At 43.5% G+C, this 18,475-nt stretch overlaps 1 protein-coding gene across 3 annotated transcripts in view; it reads right to left on the bottom strand.

Annotated features, from left to right (window-relative positions):
* LOC119954069 (rho GTPase-activating protein 27-like) overlaps positions 1–15,545 on the bottom strand; it is a 242,032-nt gene extending 226,487 nt beyond the window's left edge. For 2 of the 3 annotated variants that reach the window (XM_038778892.1, XM_038778894.1), the window contains exon 1: positions 15,185–15,545. The gene's annotated coding sequence lies outside the window, so the exon portion shown is untranslated. Of the gene's footprint in view, positions 1–8,375; positions 8,973–15,184 lie in introns of those variants that run through there. The other variant, XM_038778893.1, reaches the window with a different exon arrangement.
* Positions 15,546–18,475: the final 2,930 nt, after the last annotated feature.

The raw sequence follows: 18,475 nt of genomic DNA, 5'->3' as shown, positions 1-18,475 counted from the left end.
TGACATTGTGGGTGGAATTTAGGGGCTGTTCGCACCATCAGGTTATCCCAATCACGCCCATGGCACATCCTCACCTTGGGTTCCCCGGCAACGAGGGATACATTCAACAGGAAATCTTATTGATAATGGCGAGACCAGAAAATCCCACTGGCGGGCCACCTCTGCCGCTGAAAAGCATGCAGCGGGCTGCACAGGAAATCCCGCCCAGAAATGGGATTTTAACCTTTGATCCAGAAGGGCCAGGGATCCCAGAAGGTTGTGTTTGATGTCATCGACAGGTCCTCTGCTGGACAGAGCCTGATTGACACGCCTGGCTTTCAATCAGGCGGGAATGTTGCAGCCCAGGTGGTCTCAGCCTAAAATTTACACAGCAACTGGAACAAAATCCTGGAGAACCAAGGCAAGCCTTTTAAACAGCCTCCCCTTTTTGGTCATCAGATCTTGGAGTTGGATTTGAACAAGGGCTCCTGGCTTAGACACAGGGTCACTATCATTGTGCCACAGGACCTCTTCACAGCATTTACAATAGAGAAAAAAACACTCCCATTCATGAAAGTCCATTCAAAACATTTAAATCCCCTCAAGTGCCTAATCACTTTACTAAATGTACTGAAAGGGCTCTTTATCTTCTTAATAATGAAAAAAAACCTTACATTTATCTAGCGACCTTCACAACAACCAAATGACTCAACGTGCTTTATAGCCACTGTAATACTTTTGAACTGTAGTTGTTACTATAATTTGGAAATGCAGCAGCCAATTTATGTGCAGCAAGCTCCCACAAGCGATAATGACCAGATCATTTGATCTGGTGATATTGGTTGAGGGATAAATATTGGCCAGATTACTGGGAAAAAGTCCCCTGCTCCTCTTCAAAATCACTCCATGAGATTTTTTATCACTTTCAGGCTGGTGAGGCCTTGGTTCAACATCACACCCTAAAGGCAGCACTCTCTCAGCACTGCATTGTACGACATTGGACTCCTTGGTTTTCTAGCAAGACCTCTAGTGCCTTGACTATAATGTTCCACCATATTGAAGTCATGGGCAATCCTATTCTCAACCCAATATCTACACATGTACACTTTTCAGGACTAACAAGGAAGGAGAGTCACCAATAGCTCCGATGCAAATCCAGAGATCTCAAAAGTAATTGTGGAGCTCCAACATCTACACTGATACAACTACTGTGCCAATCTCACCGTGTACCTCTTGTTTGGTTTTGTATTTTTCAGCTTTTAATCATATCAAGAGAACTTGCAGAGACTTTCCCAAAGCTACTTCCATAGGATTCTCGGGTTTGTGTAACCTGGGCTTCTAGTTGCTGACAGAAGTTACATTTCCATGTTATTTTAGATAGCCTATCTGGAGGACAGCTCCAGGTTTCTCCATCTTAGTACCTGTCGCTAATCTAACTGCAATGATGTAAGTTCCACCAATCATGTTAGGCCACAGCATCATAATATAAGACAATACATGTCTGCCTCCCCACATGTGTCTCATGTCATCATGGCATTAGATGATGAAACCCTGCGTGGACAGCTGACTAGTATTATTTTAAGTTAAAATAGCTACAGTAATATGCAACAAACTATGCAGTGGCTTGGTGGTTAGGCCTGCTGCCTCACAGCACCAGGGACCTATGTTCAATTCTGGCCTTGGGTGACTGTCAGTGTGGAGTTTACACTTTCTTCCTGTGTCTGTGTGGGCTTCCTCCGGGTGTGCTGGTTTCCTCCCACAGTCCAAAGATGTGCAGGTTAGGTGGATCGGACAGGATAAATTGCCCCTTAGTGTCCGGGGATTGCAGGTTAGGTGGAATTACGGGGATAGAGCAGGGGAGTGGGTCCAGGTAGGGTGCTCTTTCGGAGAGTTGGAGCAGACTCGATGGGCTAAATGGCCTATTTCTGCATTGTAGCGATTCTATGGTTTTAACGATGGAATACACAATGGAGCATGAAGAACAGAAAAACAGCGAAATGCTTCCGAACAAAATCTGATGCAACAGAAAACAATATTCCCACTCCAAATCTGTCATATTAGCACTCTGTAGGTCCATCAACATAAAGGGTTTCACACAGTTGATTTGACAGAAGCACTGAAAGTTTGTGTGGAGTAAACAGGTTTGTTTCAAACTATTAAAATGATGGATATACACCAAGAATTAGTAAAATATAAAGCTTTATAGATAACCCTCTCTAGTTTCAGATGAAATAGCAGATGAAGGAAACAAGCATGTTTTCAGAAAGTAAGAACTAAAGATATAAATCTTCTGCACATTGGGGCTGGTTCCATGAGAGTGATATTATGGGTACCAGGAATGGTAAAGTCAGGAACACCTCTCCACAACAGTGCCATGTTACATATATGTAACATCTGAAGCATTAAAAAAAATCACAACTGGGTAGGTGAGAGGTAGTGCAAGATCAGAAGAAGCTATTAAGACAGTAACCAAGTCCATTTTCAAATGAGACATTAAACTGAGACCCTATCTGCCCTCTCTGGTGGATGTGTAAAATCCCATGTCTGCTATTTGGAACAGAGCACTGAGTTCTCCCCACTGTCCTGGCCAACATTTATCCTTAAAGAGGAAGATCTGGCCATTAAAGTCATTGCTGTTTGTGGGATCTTGCTTTGTGCAAATTAGCTGCTACATGTCCTTATGTCGCAGTGACTAGACTTCAGAATCAGCACATTGGTTGCAAAGTGTCGTCCATGCAACTATTCATTGATGGGGTAAAGGTGTAAGCTTTGAGGATTTTGAAGGTACAGGATGATGCAGCAAGCTAGTGAAATTTTAGGAAGGGAATCCCAAAACAGAGCACAATGACAGAGGTGCTGACATTGACAGTATAGCCGAGAGATTGGGAAACACAATAATCTGAGTGGAGTACACCAGGTGAGGCATCTTGAGGAGATTGCAGAGTTAGGACAGAAAAGGCCCGTGAATAAATCTGCAAATGGGAATGAGGGTTTTGACACATTGAGAATGGGGAGTCAGAGGAGGATTGAAGTGAGCTCGAATTTCCACACAGCGCAATACGGGGAAGAGAGTATGGATGACTTAGATAGCGTCAATCTGAGGAGGCCAGGAGGTGGAACTTTGAAAAGATCGAGCAAGGAAGTGTGGAACAGGCTAAATGAGCTGAGTTAATAACAACAGACAAATGTTTCAGGGGTGGAAATGGGCAATTTTGGATGCTGCCAAATGTTTACACGCAATGCCAAACTCAGATGTTAGCATTTCGAATTGCTATTTAATCTGGAGTAAATCTGAGAATCCGGCACTGTTCCCCGTTGTCAACTCTTACCTTAAATATAAATGGTTCCAACCAAAGGAAAACAAAATGGCAATGCAAGAAAAGCGGAGTTGGAAAGCTGACATTATTCCAGCAAAGTAACACGGAGGGTGGGATTCTATGGCCTCCCAGCCGCGTATTTCTTAGTGGCAGGAGGTAGCATGCCCTTCGTTCGCAGCGGGATTCTCTGCTCCCGCTGCTGTCCATGGGAATTCCCATTGAAGCCACGCCAGGCTGCTGGGTAGGCAGTTGGGAACCCCACGGACGCGGGCACACTGCCGGCGGGATCGGAAACTCACGCCGCCAGTGAACGGCCAGAGAATTCCGACCAAGAAGATGGTCCAATGCAATGATAGGTTTGCAGAGTGTCCAAAGTTGGAGGTTCAAACAGAGCAAGATCAGCTTGAAAACTGTTCAGTGCAGTGGCTCATTCTGTCACCAAGTAAACAAAGGAAATTGGAGAACACCATATTGGGACAATCACAAATTTATTAAGGGAAAGTAAAGCTTGAAGCATAATGATAATAATGACTAATGAGGTACTTGAAGCCTCCACAGAGTTTTGGGCCTTGAACACTGAGTGCACAGCAACCATTTTGAACATAAAGATGGGATCGGGCTCATTCGTGAACTTCCCCGTGTTTGAATTTCCTGCAGACACTTGCAGTTCGACCAAAAGGCTGAGAAACCAGAAAATACCTGGGGCCTTTGAAACCGTGCCCTAGTTAGAAATCAGGAGCGATGAAGAACAATGAAAAATAGCCAAAGAAACAGAAAAAAAATTCAACTCTCCACCACGGTCAATTAGGAAAATGTTAAAACTACCAAAACTCACTTGGTACGCAAATTTAGTTTTTAACACCAAAATTAGCAAACGGTAGCATTGTGGATAGCACAATTGCTTCACAGCTCCAGGGTCCCAGGTTCAATTCCAGCTTGGGTCACTGTCTGTGCGGAATCTGCACATCCTCCCCGTGTGTGCGTGGTTTTCCTCCGGGTGCTCCGGTTTCTTCCCACAGTCCAAAGATGTGCAGGTTAGGTGGATTGGCCATGATAAATTGCCCTTAAGTGTCCAAAATTGCCCTTAGTGTTGGGTGGGGTTATTGGGTTACTGGGATAGGGTGCTCTTTCCAAGAACCGATGCAGACTCAATGGGCCGAATTGCCTCCTTCTGCACTGTAAATTCTATGATTATAATTATCTAATAATAGAATTCCAACTATGCAGAAGGAGCCTGCATCCTCCGAAAGAGCACCCTACTTAGGCCCACTTCCCTGTCCTATCCCGTAGCCCCACCTAACCTGCACATCTTTGGACACTAAGGCACAATATAGCATGACCAATCCACCAAACCTGCACATCTTTAGGAGGAAACGTGAGCACGTGAAGGAAATCCACAGACACGGGGAAGAAGTGTAAATCCCACATAAACAGTCACCCCAGGTCGGAATTCAACCCAGGTCCCAGTTCCCAACCATTGTGCCACCGATTGCCCATCAAAATCTCATCAAAACCAAATTTGTTGCTACATTCTGCATTTATTCAAACCACTGTGATGAAATTCTTCTCCACAACATAATGAGTAGACATTAGCATTGAACTGGAATACCGCAGACCATTATGTCACTGTGTCGTTATGTGTTTGGCACAAACACTCCTTAGAATTCCGGGACTAAATTGTCCAGTCCCACCAACCGTGGGATTCTTCAACAGCTGGATGGAAAATTTGACAAACAAAAGGTCCTCAGACTTTGGGTAGGGATTTACGGTCATGTGACAGTTGGGACCAGATAATACCTCTCTCGGAGCCAGTCATCCAGCCCATCAAAACCATCATGCCATTCATTGAGATTATGGATCAAAACTCCATCCACCTGCCTTGGTTCTGCAACCCATAGTATCTTTGACGAACAAAGATCTATCAATCTCAGTTTCAAAATGTTTCAATTGAACTCCAGCCTCAATGGCTTTTTAAGGGGAAAGAGTTTATTTACTCAATCTCTTATGTGATGAACGGCTTCCCAACAGTGCTTCCCAACATGACAGTTGAACAGCTTGGCTCTAATGGTAAAGTTATGCCGCCCTGACTCCACACCAGAGGAAACAGGGATTTCTTGCTGGAATTATACAGGGTCTGATGAGATCACAGCTGGAATATTGTGTACGGTTTTGGTCTCCTTACTGGAAGAAAGATGTTCTTGCTTTGAAGGGACTGCAGAGAAGGTTTACCAGACTGATTCCTGGAATGGCGGGGCTGAGAGATTAGCCAGCTAGGATTATATTGGCAGACGTTTAGAAGAATGGGGAGGATCTCATAGAAACCTATAAAATTCTGAAGGACTAGACAGGTAGATAGATGCAGGAAAGATGTTGGTGGGGGAGTCCAGAACCTAGGGTCACAATCTAAGAACACGGGGTAAAACTGATGGGACCGAGATGAGGACAAATTTCTTCACCCAGAGAGTGGTGAGCCTGTGGAATTTGTGAGCACAAAAAGCAGTTGAGGCCAAAACATATGTTTTCAAGAAGGAGTTTGATATAGCTCTTAAGGCTAAAGGGATCAAGGATATTGGGGGGGGGGAAGAGAGAGGTTACTGAGTTGGATTATGAACCCTGATCAAAATGAATGGCAGAGCAGGCTTGAAGGGCCGAATGGCCTTCTCCTGCTCCTGTTTTCTATGTTTCTATGTAGGCACACCCAAAGCGTTGCTAGGGAGGGAGTTCCAGGATTTTGACCCAGCCCTATGAAAATTCAGTCCATTGTGTCTTGAACTGAATGTTGCAACTTAAACTAGGCAAACGTTTAACATATTGTGCAGGACATTATTGTGCTGATAATTTAAAATTGATGTTAAACTGCCCCCTTAAGTGTTTAAAGCCTCTGTTGAAATAACAGGCAAAGGAATACTGTGTAAAAGCCCTCATCATTCACTTACCAATAATGTCAGTGATACTCTTTAATTTTAAAATGGCTCATGTTAACCGGGCATTCATTGGTTGAAATCCATTTTGTACAAATAGACACAACTCTTTTCCTTCAACCAGTGATTGAGATTGCCTTCAATCTACCCTGTATTGTAAAAATGTATGTGGTTACATGTGGGTTGAACAAGTATTCCTTTAGTGTGATAGCATGTTGATTAATTGCATTTCATTCATGAACAGACAAGCTATGCAGAGTGAAGGAGAAAATACCTCTAGTTCTTAATTGTGCTAAAATATTTGCCTCCAGGTTATGAAAGTGATGATTTTACCTTGATGCATTTCAATCATTGCTTCCTGCCCTCTGATATGTTGCGCAAAACGCTTCCCAAGATAGTTGTTGTTTGAGCTGTGTTTGAATACAGCTCAGTCTACATTACCTCACCACCTTTACAACTGAATTATTGGCAACAGCTATTCCAACCATACAAGTAAACAGCAACGAGATGAGAACAGCTGATCCAAGTCAGCTCCAGATATTTGCATACTTCTCTCAATTACTTCATTTCTCCACTTGCTGCTGCTTCATGTCCCACCAATTGACAGCTCATCTCATCAGCTGTGAAAACCCTTTGGCTGCTTGTCTTCTCTCTCCCTTCCCACCGAGATCCTCTCTCCACTCAACCTAACCCCAATGAATAATACAACAAATGGGATCCACTTCCCCTCTGAATAATTCACTTGATGCATACATGACACAACAACAATCTGCATAGAAGAAGTGCCTTTTAGTAAAACATCCCAAGGCGCTTAGGGTTAGCAAATGGAAATCTGACACTGAGCCACACATGGTGCTTTCAGGACAGATGCCTAAAAACTTGGTCCAAGAGGTAAGACATTGAAACTTACAAAACGTACAAAGTTCTTAAGGGACAGGGTAGATGCAGAAAGGATGTTTGCCCTGGCTGAGGTGGAGGGTGGGACAGGATTAGGGTCCATAACCGGGGGACACAGACTGGGATTCTCCGTTGCGAGTCCGACACGCTACCACTGCTAATTCACACAAATCTCCCGTTCACTGCAGTGGGACCAGAGATACCAACGGCTGTGAACAGATGGCGAATCCCACGGCTACAGTCTCTGAATAAGGGCTATTTAGGACTGAGACGAGGTGGAATTTCTTCATTTAGAGCATAGATCATTTTCAGAATTCTCTGCCCAGGGGGGTTGCGAATGCTCAATGATTGAGAATATTCAAGACAGAGATCGATAGATTTCTAGATACCAATGGTATCAAGGGATATGGGGATAGCTTGGAGAAGTGGCAATGTGGAAGGTGATCACTCATGATCTAGCTGAAACTCCTGCTCCTATGTTCCTATGTTTTAAGCAGCATCATAAAAGGAGACAATAGAGATGGAGTGGATTCGCGATAGAATTTCAGCATTCGGGTCTAAATCACCACAGGCGTGGCTGAAAATGATGACGCAAAAGAAGTGAAGGATGCGCAAGGGAAAAATATGGAGGAAAATAGCATTCTTACAGTGTTGTAGGGATGAAAGAGACAGGGAGGAGTGAGAACACTCATTGAGAGGCAAATCGTGCCATATCTCAGCTTTGATCTGTCACTGCTGAAGTGGCTGCTCTGGGCTGTACAGATGCTGAAACTGGCCTCAATGCTGCTGAACTGGGGAGGAGAATAATTAACCACTTCTGACGTCCATTCAGTGATCCCTGCTGGAGGGCTCAATCATACGAATTTCGAGTGAGAACGAGACTGCCCAGTCTTGCTGACTCACTTGGTTAAATAGCCTGCCAACACTCATAAAGAATGGTTACATGGGCCAAGTACGATATGGTTATCAATGCCCATGAAATGTATCTTAGCAACACCTCGGGTTGCTAATATAGGGAAGAGATGGAAGTTAACATCAATGGCGTATCCAATGATTCTAAAGGAGCCTGCCCAAAACATTGACCTCACATTTGTCAAATACTGCTATTTGCTAAATGCTGGATATCGGAAATAAAACAGAAAATGCTGGAAATACTTAGCATTGCAGATAGAATCTGTGGAAAATGGAACTGAGGTAACATTTCATGTCAATGACCTGCAATCAGAACCCTGGCCTGAAATGTTAATTCAGTTTCTCTCACCTCAAATACTGCCAGATGTGATGTGTATCTCCAGCGGTTTTGGGTTTCTTTTATGCTGATCTTACACACATTCATCAATGCTTGGGTACAAAGTCCCCATCAAGGTATCTTCAAATCTGGGGAGTTTCTGGTGCAGATTCTGAGTGTATGTAAAAGTGCACAAAGAGAACAGAAAACCAGAAATGATACCCAAATATCGAAACAAATTATGTCCAAAAATAAATCAACTGCATTTTCAAGGTTACAACAGCTTGCGCTTTGATTACAGGTTTCCGGTCTCACTATTATGAATATGTCCAAACCTGGTGGAGCAGAAGACAAAAGTGGTTTTTAAATTGGCTTTGGGTTCTGGGCAGCACCATGGTAAACTTGTCAAGTGTGCTGAAGCAGGGGGATGAAAATTATTGTGGATGTATAGCTCCATTGTAAACAACAGGAGAATCCATCTGGAATTCCTATTGCACTAGAAATCCCAACTAGGAAAATCTTTACTCATTTATGGCACCATCACAGGTAGCAACAGGGGTCATTCTTGGGAGTTTTTTCCCCAAATCAAACATATTGGACTACATGATACATTTTTGTGATGGTGTAAAATGGCCGGCAGCAAGTCAGCTGCCCGTCTTGCCTCTCCTGACATCACCAAAGCAACATAGAAATAAATAAGGGTGGCAAAAGATTTTGCACAATCGCAAAGACATTTAGCCCAAGGCCTTTCAACAAAGTACACAATACCAACTTTTCGCAGAAAATACCTACATTATGGAAGATGATGTCTTATAACTCACAAGTGTCGGCCACTCATGTATTCTGAAGTCTTAGTTATGTTGGCTAGGATTGGGTGATGGATGATTTGCATGTGGTTGCAAGGTCAATAGATAACAGGCTGCAATGCAATGAAACTAAAGCAGCATAGAAGTGAAAGCTCTCAAAGGGAATGCCAATAGGGTTTTTGTAATAATATAAATTCCCGAACTGAAATATGGAGCTATATCGACAAGAATGGTGAAACCATGTTTACCACAGACTTTGAATCACCATTCTTTTCAGTGAAATCATAAGTGTTTCTATTTTGTGTTTTCGGTGATGTTGACTGCCTTTTATTGGAAAAATACTTTTAAGTTGGCACTCCTGGCACAGTAGCATTTGCCCAATTTACAGTGTGGGCACATTTCCCCTTGTCAGCTAGTGCAACCAAATCCTAGAATCCAAGCGCACTCTTTATGCATCTGGCAGCAGTACCAAAATGAACGTGCTGGATTCACAAGGCCAGGTGCCAAGAAGGCTCAGGTTAGCCTTCACCGATCTGGCAAATTTACTGCGGCACTGCCACCTATTGCATTAGGCCTGCCCATTGGCGAGCAGTGGTGCTAGCACAGCACTAAGTTCAGTAAAGGAGAAATGGCATGGAATTCCTGATCTCCTAGATCAACACTGGTTCCCAGTGTCTTTGATCTACATTTTGTACACTGTCCTCCTGCCCTGAAACTCCCCAGACATTTTACATGCCTCTGACTCTAGCCTCCTCCCCATCCCTTTGCTATCAGCTATGTTTTCAAATGCCAAGCTCCTACATTTTATTGCTTCCTGAGCTTCCTCTGGAATTGCTTCCTGAACCTCTTCTGTCTCTACCTCTTCAAAACCCATTCTTGTGACCCTATGTTAAAGCCCTCCCTCTAATCTCTTCTTTTTTTTTGGCTTGGCATCCATTTTCCTTGCTGCTGTGAAGCATGTTGGGGTATATTTTTTACCGTGTTATTTAAGTAGATGTTGAATGTACAGTAATAGAATGACAACTTCCATTTCTTGCTGAGAAAGATCCATAATGCCACCATCACACACAATCTACTGTAAATCCCGGAAAACAGGATCTCTATTGCTTCAACAAAGCAATGGCATTAAATCAGGGCTGTCACAGGGATTTAAGAAATTATAATATCTTAGTAAGTACTTTATGAAAAATGACCAGCTCCCTCTAGCCTTCTGCCATACTGGTAGTGACATGATAACAACTTGTTGTGACTAGTCTTAGCATCATCTCCACCAATCAATCTACAAAATACCCAGACATGGTACAAACAAAATCCCAGTTGTAGAGGTGTCCTAGGTATTCCATATTTACAATGCTATATCTCAAATTACTCATCCACTTTATAGAGATAGCATTGTTATTTTCTGAAAGAAATAAGATCTTGAGTACAGACTGCTAATGTGTAAAACGTTGGCAGCACTGGCTCTTAGCACTCATCCCCTATACTTCCATCCTTTTTTTTTATACATTTGTTCATGCGATGTGGGCATCGTTAGTTAGGCCAGAATTTATTGTCCATCCCTAGTTATCCTTGAGAAGGTGGTGGTGAGCCACATTCTTGAACCGCTGCAGTCCATATGGTGGACGTAAACCCACAGTGCTGTTAGGGAGGGATTTTCAAGATTTTGACACAGCAGCAGTGAAGGAACAGTGACATAATTTGAAGTCAGGATGGTGTGTGACATGGAGGGGGACTTGCAGATTGTGTGTACCAATGCATGCTGTGCGTGCTTGTCCTTCTAGGTGGTAGAGGGTGGGGGTTTTGAAGGAGCTGTCGAAGGAGCCTTGGCAAACAGTGCATGGTAGCATCGTGGTGAGCACAGTTGCTTCACAGCTCCAGGGTCCCAGGTTCGATTCCCGGCTTGGGCCACTGTCTGTGCGGAGTTTGCACTTTCTCCCCGTGTCGGCGTGGGTTTCCTACAGGAGCTCCGGTTTCCTCCCACAGTCCAAAAATGTGCAGGTTAGTTGGATTGACCATGCTAAATTGCCCTTAGTGTCCAAAAAGGTTGGGTTGGGTTGGGTTTGGGTTACTGGGATAGCGTTGGGGTGTGGGCTTAGATAGGGTGTTCTTTCCAAGGGCCGGTGCAGACTCGATGGGCTGAATAGCCTCCTTCTGCACTTTAAATTCTATAATAATCTATGATCTTGTAGATGGTACACACTGCTGCCACTGTGCATTGGTGGTAAAGGGAATGAATGAGTATGGTGGTGGATGGAGTGCAGATCTAGTGGGCTGTTTCTTCCAGGATCGTGTTGAGCTTCTTGAGTGTTGTTGGAGCTGCACAGGTGCACTTGCAGCTTTCAAGCTGATACCATTGTTTTCTCCTGGGTGTGCCATTTAGGCATATATTGCTGCTAACTGGTAATCATTTAGTACATTTGTGCATCTGTAGATAGCTGCAGAATTTTCTGTAACAGAAAAATGTACCCAACCATGTCTATGATGAGAAAATTTGTTATCTATTCCTTTGACAGTTAAATATTTCATTAATTTGACTTGCTTTGTAATGCACATACTCGCTCATTAATATTCTTGGGCAGGATTTTCCACCCCCCACACTGTGTTTTGCGGAGACAGAGGTAGTTTTCCACTGGTGGAACGACTGAAATATTTTAGTCCTTATAACTGGAATATCTGGGGCTCATTATATATACTTTAAGGATATCTCTTTTGTGAAACAGTACTTGGGGTGGCACGGTGGCACAGCGGTTAGCGCTGCCGCCTCACAGCTCCGGGGACCTAAGTTCAATTCCAGCCTCGGGTGACTGTATGGAGTCTGCACACTCGCCCCGTGTCTGCGTGGGTTTCCTCCAGGAGCTCCAGTTTCCTCCCATAGTCCAAAGATTGTGCAGGTTAGGTGGATTGGCCAAGCTAATTTCCCCTTCATGACCAAAAAGGTTAGGTGGGGTTAATGGGTTACAGGGATAGGGTGGAGGCATGGGCTTAATTAGGGTGCTCTTTCAAGAGCAGGTGTAGACTCTATGAGCTGAATGGCCTCCTTCTGCACACAAATTCGATGATTCTATGACTTTACTGGTCTGGTCCATCACTACTTTCATAAGCAGAAATTTGGATCATTTGAGTTTGACACGCCTGGTCTAAAGGAATTGCAGAGCCAGGCTCAAGGCCTGTTCCTATTTACACCATCAGGCTAAAATAACTTTGGAGAATCTCCATGGATGCCATTTTGACTGGGATACTGATGGGAATATTACTGAAGCACTTGTAGTTAGTGACTGACACATATGTACAGCTGCTTTGAGATAACATTGCTAACATTGCTGATTAGATTTTCAGTCGCATTCACTATTTCAATGGAAATATTACGAGAAGCAGGAAAAGTGTGTCTTAAATCATTACTTCTTGCACTGTGTGATTTTAAAGAGTACCAAAACCTCTTTAATATTTCATTTTCATGTAAATCCTCATTGATTTTATGTTCTATTTTGATGCAGGTGGTTATAATGCAGTCTAAAAGGATCTATACATTTTTTAATATGCAATAGTCTGCAAAAGTAGTCCACAAATGAATCTGAAAGAGCTATGACCTTCTGTCATTCTTTTGAAACCACAGTATCTATCACCATTAGAACTCTCTCTTGCTCCACTGGTGGGGCTCAGACCACAGAAGCAACGTTACATTAAAAAAAGTCTAAAATTATTCTTAATCTAGTACAAAAGTTCGGCACAACATCGTGGGCCAAAGGGCCTGTTCTGTGCTGTATTTTCTATGTTCTATACAATCACAAACAGGATCGAGAGGGTCAACTATCCAATGGGATAAAATTCCCTTAATTGCAGGAACCACAGAAAATATCATCATCAGTGTGCAGCACCAAGACAGAATGATGAATGTAAAATGTTAGAGATTGGAAATATGTATCTCCAACTTTCTGTCAAGAGATTACATCAATTGCCGATGTTCTGTGAAAGCAGTCAGCGAATGGAACAAGAGGTTTTTGGTATAGCTACAAGATACCTTAATGTCCAAATCCAGGAAGAATTTCAAGATGGCAAGCTTTTGTGGAACCTACATAGGTATCTTGCCAGCAATGCTGACATTTTTAATTTGTTTCAATGATAACTGGATTTAAACAGCATTGCTGCAAACATTTGAATTTAAGGTGCTTATTTCCAGTGTTCTCTTTTCCTGCAAGTGGTGATTTCAGTTGCAGCAACAACCTTCCTCTACCTCCCCCAAGTCATCATTATTCATGTGTGAGTCCAAAAAGGTAATCGTCAATAGGCTATTGGATCACAGAGGGCATCACAGCCAAATCTGATCCTCCTCCATACACAGTTCCAACAACAAAAATCTGGTTGATTTCGTCTCCACCCTGAACCTCACTCTTAGTTGATATTGGTTACTGAGCATAGCCCTTGGAATTGAATATCCTGATCTTTAAGATTTAGCGCTACTCTGGATGGTATTTTTACCTACTCGGTGTTGTGACTCACTGCTTGAATGTCCAATCTGGTAATAAATTCCTCCCTTTCTACATAATGGGTTAAAAAGCATTGCCTCACAAAACATAGACTTAAAGAGGTAATATAACTGGCAGGCAGTCACCACTTTAACATTGCTCAGTAAATACTAACAGTGTCAGGGCAGCATGGTAGCATTGTGGATAGCACAATTGCTTCACAGCTCCAGGGTCCCAGGTTTCCAAGAGCCGGTGCAGACTCGATGGGCCGAATGGCCTCCTTCTGCACTGTAAATTCTATGAAATCTGTAGAGACTTTGCCCACTTCATACTAGAGAATGCAGCTATTTGGAGAAATTCACTTTTGAATGGGAACAAAAGTAAATTTGATTAAACTTTAAGCAGATATCAATCAGGTCATATTAGAATCATTGGATTTTCAGGCCTCAACACTGTTATATTTAACTTTCCTCTTTGGGGTATATTCAGGTTTGCAACTAAAGTGCATTTAAAAAAGCATTTTTAAAAACCGAACATCAGTTGGTTGAAATACAGAGAAAATAGGTACCTGGAAGTAACTAATCAAATGGTACTTTTGAGTGATAGCAAAACCGACTGAAGAAATGTCACGGGAGGCGAGTGACAATCATTCATTCTGGTAGAAAAGTATGCCAGTCTGACGGACGGCGCTCTTAACAAAAGATAAACTGCTCCAGCCCTCAGAATGGGCGTGCAACCTGTGTCACTTGCTCTGACACCTAACCTGATGTTGGCTCTTCAGTCATCTTTTGAACCCTGAAATTAGATCGTGTTGGAAACACTCCCACGATTGTTCGGTTCAAAATGTCTCTATTGTTTATGTTAACATGAACTGTCAGTGTGGACACAATAGTCATCAGTGCAATCCGAGTTCATGACGTGTAAAGGCGTTCACATTGAAGGTTTAATTATTGTCAATGCTATTACTGTGACTTGGTCGCAAAATATTTCAGTGGAGTTACATCACAGCAATTAATATATAAATTGTTAAGATAAAAATGAACAGATCGTTGTATTTCCTTTCTTTAAAAATACGCTAAACTGTGTTTTTTTATAAATGAATTATGCAGTAAACTATGGGGTTGAAACATAAGGGAATTGTGTTAATTTGTAACCATTTTTAAGCTACAGCTAGCCATTTTTTGGGTGACCTGATTAAGCAGTGCTATCGTCTTGCTTTGAATTCACCTAGGCTTATGGAAAATATCTTTATTTCAAACTTCCAGCACTGCCCTATTTACTGTAAATATATGTAGCAACCCATCACCGTGCGCTGCGGAAATACTTCCTCAAGTCTAGAGCACTTTCAAACCTTTTGTATTTGAACCGGCAAGAATCCGCGGTCGAAACAATAGATATCACCCCGAGTTTACAAAAAAAAATACAATGTCAACATTTATTATTTTCAAACTTTTTTTAAAAAGAGATTGCTTCTCCAATAACTCTGAAACGCAAAACAAAAACCTTGTTTAAATGGGCTGGCAAATTGTAAATAATTAACATCTGATCCAAAGAAAGCAGATGTGATTTTTACCTGAAGCTGCAGCTTCGAGATGATTCTACACCTTTTTAGAAAGGGCTGTGCTCAAACGTCTTAATCCAGCAAACAGGTTCATCTGACCGTGGCTGAAATTCCTGCATATTCTCCTGCCTGGGGAATGTTTCTTGGTTGGCGTGTCCTTGAAGGTTGATGTCACCTCCCCCCCTCCCCGGGGTGGGTGTACCCTGGCAGGTCTGTGTGGTGTGTGGCGTCTTGGCTGTGCGATGATCTTTAATGGCATGTGTGTCCCGGCCGATCTACGCCTCTGTTTTTCTCTCTCTCTCTCACGCTCGCTTCCCTTTCCCTCTGCGGGTCAGAACATGTTCTCAGTGGCTCTCTCTCCCCGTTGCTGTTCGTCTTTGGCTTCCTGTTGAAGCTGAATCTCAAACTTCCTCAGTTGCCGAGTTTCAGTCTCATTCTGACGGGGGGGGGGGGGGGGTGGTGAAGATCTGCATTTCTGCAAACTGGCGAATTAATCATAGCATTAACTATTTTTTAAATATCCGTTAAATGTTTATTGTCAAAGGTTTTCAATAATGTAAAACATTCATGCTTACAAAAAGTATAATCAACTGTAATTAAGTTTGTAGGGAGTTAAGCAATAGTACTATAATTAATAGGTTAGAAGTTGATTAGTAATAATTAAATTGAGTTACTAGTTATGACAGTTGAATTCAATGGGGAGGATCCTGTCAGAGAGTAAATAGATCCTGCTCGTTCTAGCTGGCTCACCACAGGAAACCCAGGATGTAGGAATGGGTACAAATTACAGGCACTGACTGCGATGAATATTAAAGTTACAATTTGCCTTTTCATTAATACTCTTCCTGGAGGCTAGAGATTCAGCTGGATAGGACCAGCTGAAGGCGTGCTGTTCCCTGGAGGATGAGTGTCGAGGACACTCCATTTTGCAGCCAGACAGGAGCTTACATCAGGTTCAAGGATAACTGGGCAGAGGACCGGCAATGGGATATAGAACAATATTTTTATTTAAATCTCCCTTAAAAATAACGATCCCCCCACCACTCCCTTTGTTGTTACCCAAAATGGACATGTAATCCCACCCACTGTTCTCCATTATCCTTGAACGATTCGGGCAAATCCAGGGGAAGCTCCGGGTTGGCGTTATCATTAAGCAAACTAGGCAATCACTTATGTCGGTAAGGCTTGGGGTTATTATAAACACCACTGGTAACACGTTACATGTATTACGGTACTGCCACTGTATTCCAGGTACCACAGTAAATCCCAGCCTGCTGGCTCCTCCCAGGAGGTGACGTATAAAAGTGTATGCTCTCCTGTGCTGCTCCCATTCTGGTTCCAGCTACAGGAGGCACAACATCTTGTGCAATAAAGCCTCGATTGTTTCACCATTCTCGTCTCGTGGTAATTGATGGTACGGCAGGGGGTCGAGGAAGGGGCAGCAAAATACTGCCAACTTTAAAAAGAATGAGAACTGAACGGGTGGCACAGTGGTTATCACTGCTGCCTCACAGCACTAGGGAACCAGGTTCAATTCTGACCTTGGGTCAATGTCTGTCTGGAGTTTGTATATTGTTTGCGTGGGTCTCCTCCGGGTGTTCCGGTTTCCTCCCACAGTCCAAAGATGTGCAGGTTAGGTGAATTGGCCATGTGAAATTGCTCCTTAGTGTCCAAAGATTGGGTAGGGTTATGGAGATAGGGAGGGGGGTGGTCAGGTACTCTTTAAGAGGGTTAATGCAGACTCTATGGGCTGAATGGCTTCCTTTGGTACTGTAGGGATTCTATGAAACCTGGTATTTTAAAGTCCCATAATTTGTTATCAGTAACCAGGGGGAAAGAAACTCCAACCACATTATCATGAGGCATTACTGCACAGTGACATCACGTGCAATACAGCACAGCACAATCAAATTCAAACCTCCTTAAGCCAAAATAGACACCAGGATGACGCTGATTGGCTGGGATTTTCGGCGGGCTTGAGGGGATTGGTGGGATTTTATTGCGGGATCAGGCACAAGTGTTAGTTCAACTACGATAGGTGTGAACAGGGGTATGAATCACCTCCTTTCTGATTGGGTCAATGATTCAATTTTGAGGTTTACTGCAAATGTTTTTGCATTATTTCAATTCATGACTGTGACAGGTGGCACGGTGGCACAGTGATTAGCATGATTGCTTCACACTGCCAGATACCCGGGTACGATTTCCAGCTTGGGTCACTGTCTGTGTGGAGTCTGCACGTTCTCCCCCTGTCTGCGTGGGTTTTCTCCGAGCACTCTGGTTTCCTTCCGCAAAGTCCCAAATGACAGCTTTTTAGGTGAATGGTACCTTCTGAATTCTCCCTTAGTGCACAGGTGCCGGAGTGTGGCAAATAGGGGATTTTCATTGTAACTTCATTGCTGTGTTAATGTTCACACATCTCTTCGTGTACGGTGGCACAGTCGTTAGCACTGCTGCCTCACAACGCCAGGGACCCAGGTTCAATTCCGGCTTCGGGTGACTGTCTGTGTGGAGTTTGCACTTTCTCCCCATGTCTGCGTGGGTTTCCTCCTTCTCCCCATGTCTGCGTGGGTTTCCTCCGGGTGCTCCGGTTTCCTCCCAGAGTCCAAAGATGTTTAAGTTAGGTGGATTGGCCATGATAAATTGCCCCTTAGTGTCCAAAATGTTAGGTGGGGTTACTGGGTTCCGAGTTAGGGTGGGGGCGTGGATTTTAGCTCTTACCAAGGGCCAGTGCAGATTCGATGGGCCAAATGGCCTCCTTCTGCACTGCAGGGATTCTATGATTCTATGACTGGAAGTTAAACAACAAAGCTTCAACCCACAGCCCATGTTTTGCTCCAGTGTGCTCACAGAGCAGTAAGTCTGAGTTCTCAATGTGGAAGCAGTGAACCACCATGTTAACATAGACATAGACATAGAACAGTACAGCACAGAACAGGCCCTTCGGCCCTCGATGTTGTGCCGAGCAATGATCACCCTACTCAAACCCACGTATCCACCCTATACCCGTAATCCAACAACCCCCCCCTTAACCTTACTTTTTTTTTTAGGACACTACGGACAATTTAGCATGGCCAATCCACCTACCCTGCACATCTTTGGACTGTGGGAGGAAACCGGAGCACCCGGAGGAAACCCACGCACACACGGGGAGGACATGCAGACTCCGCACAGACAGTGACCCAGCCGGGAATCGAACCTGGGACCCTGGAGCTGTGAAGCATTTATGATAACCACCATGCTACCATGCTGCCCCTAAACCCATCCACAGGTTTCCAGGACAGGCTTCCGCTGAGAACCATC

Source organism: Scyliorhinus canicula, chromosome 19 (genome assembly GCF_902713615.1).
Source record: "Scyliorhinus canicula chromosome 19, sScyCan1.1, whole genome shotgun sequence".
Classification (NCBI taxonomy): Eukaryota; Metazoa; Chordata; class Chondrichthyes; order Carcharhiniformes; family Scyliorhinidae; genus Scyliorhinus; species Scyliorhinus canicula.
The sequence above is the reverse complement of the archived record's forward strand: the minus strand, read 5'-3'. Positions and strand labels throughout refer to the sequence as shown.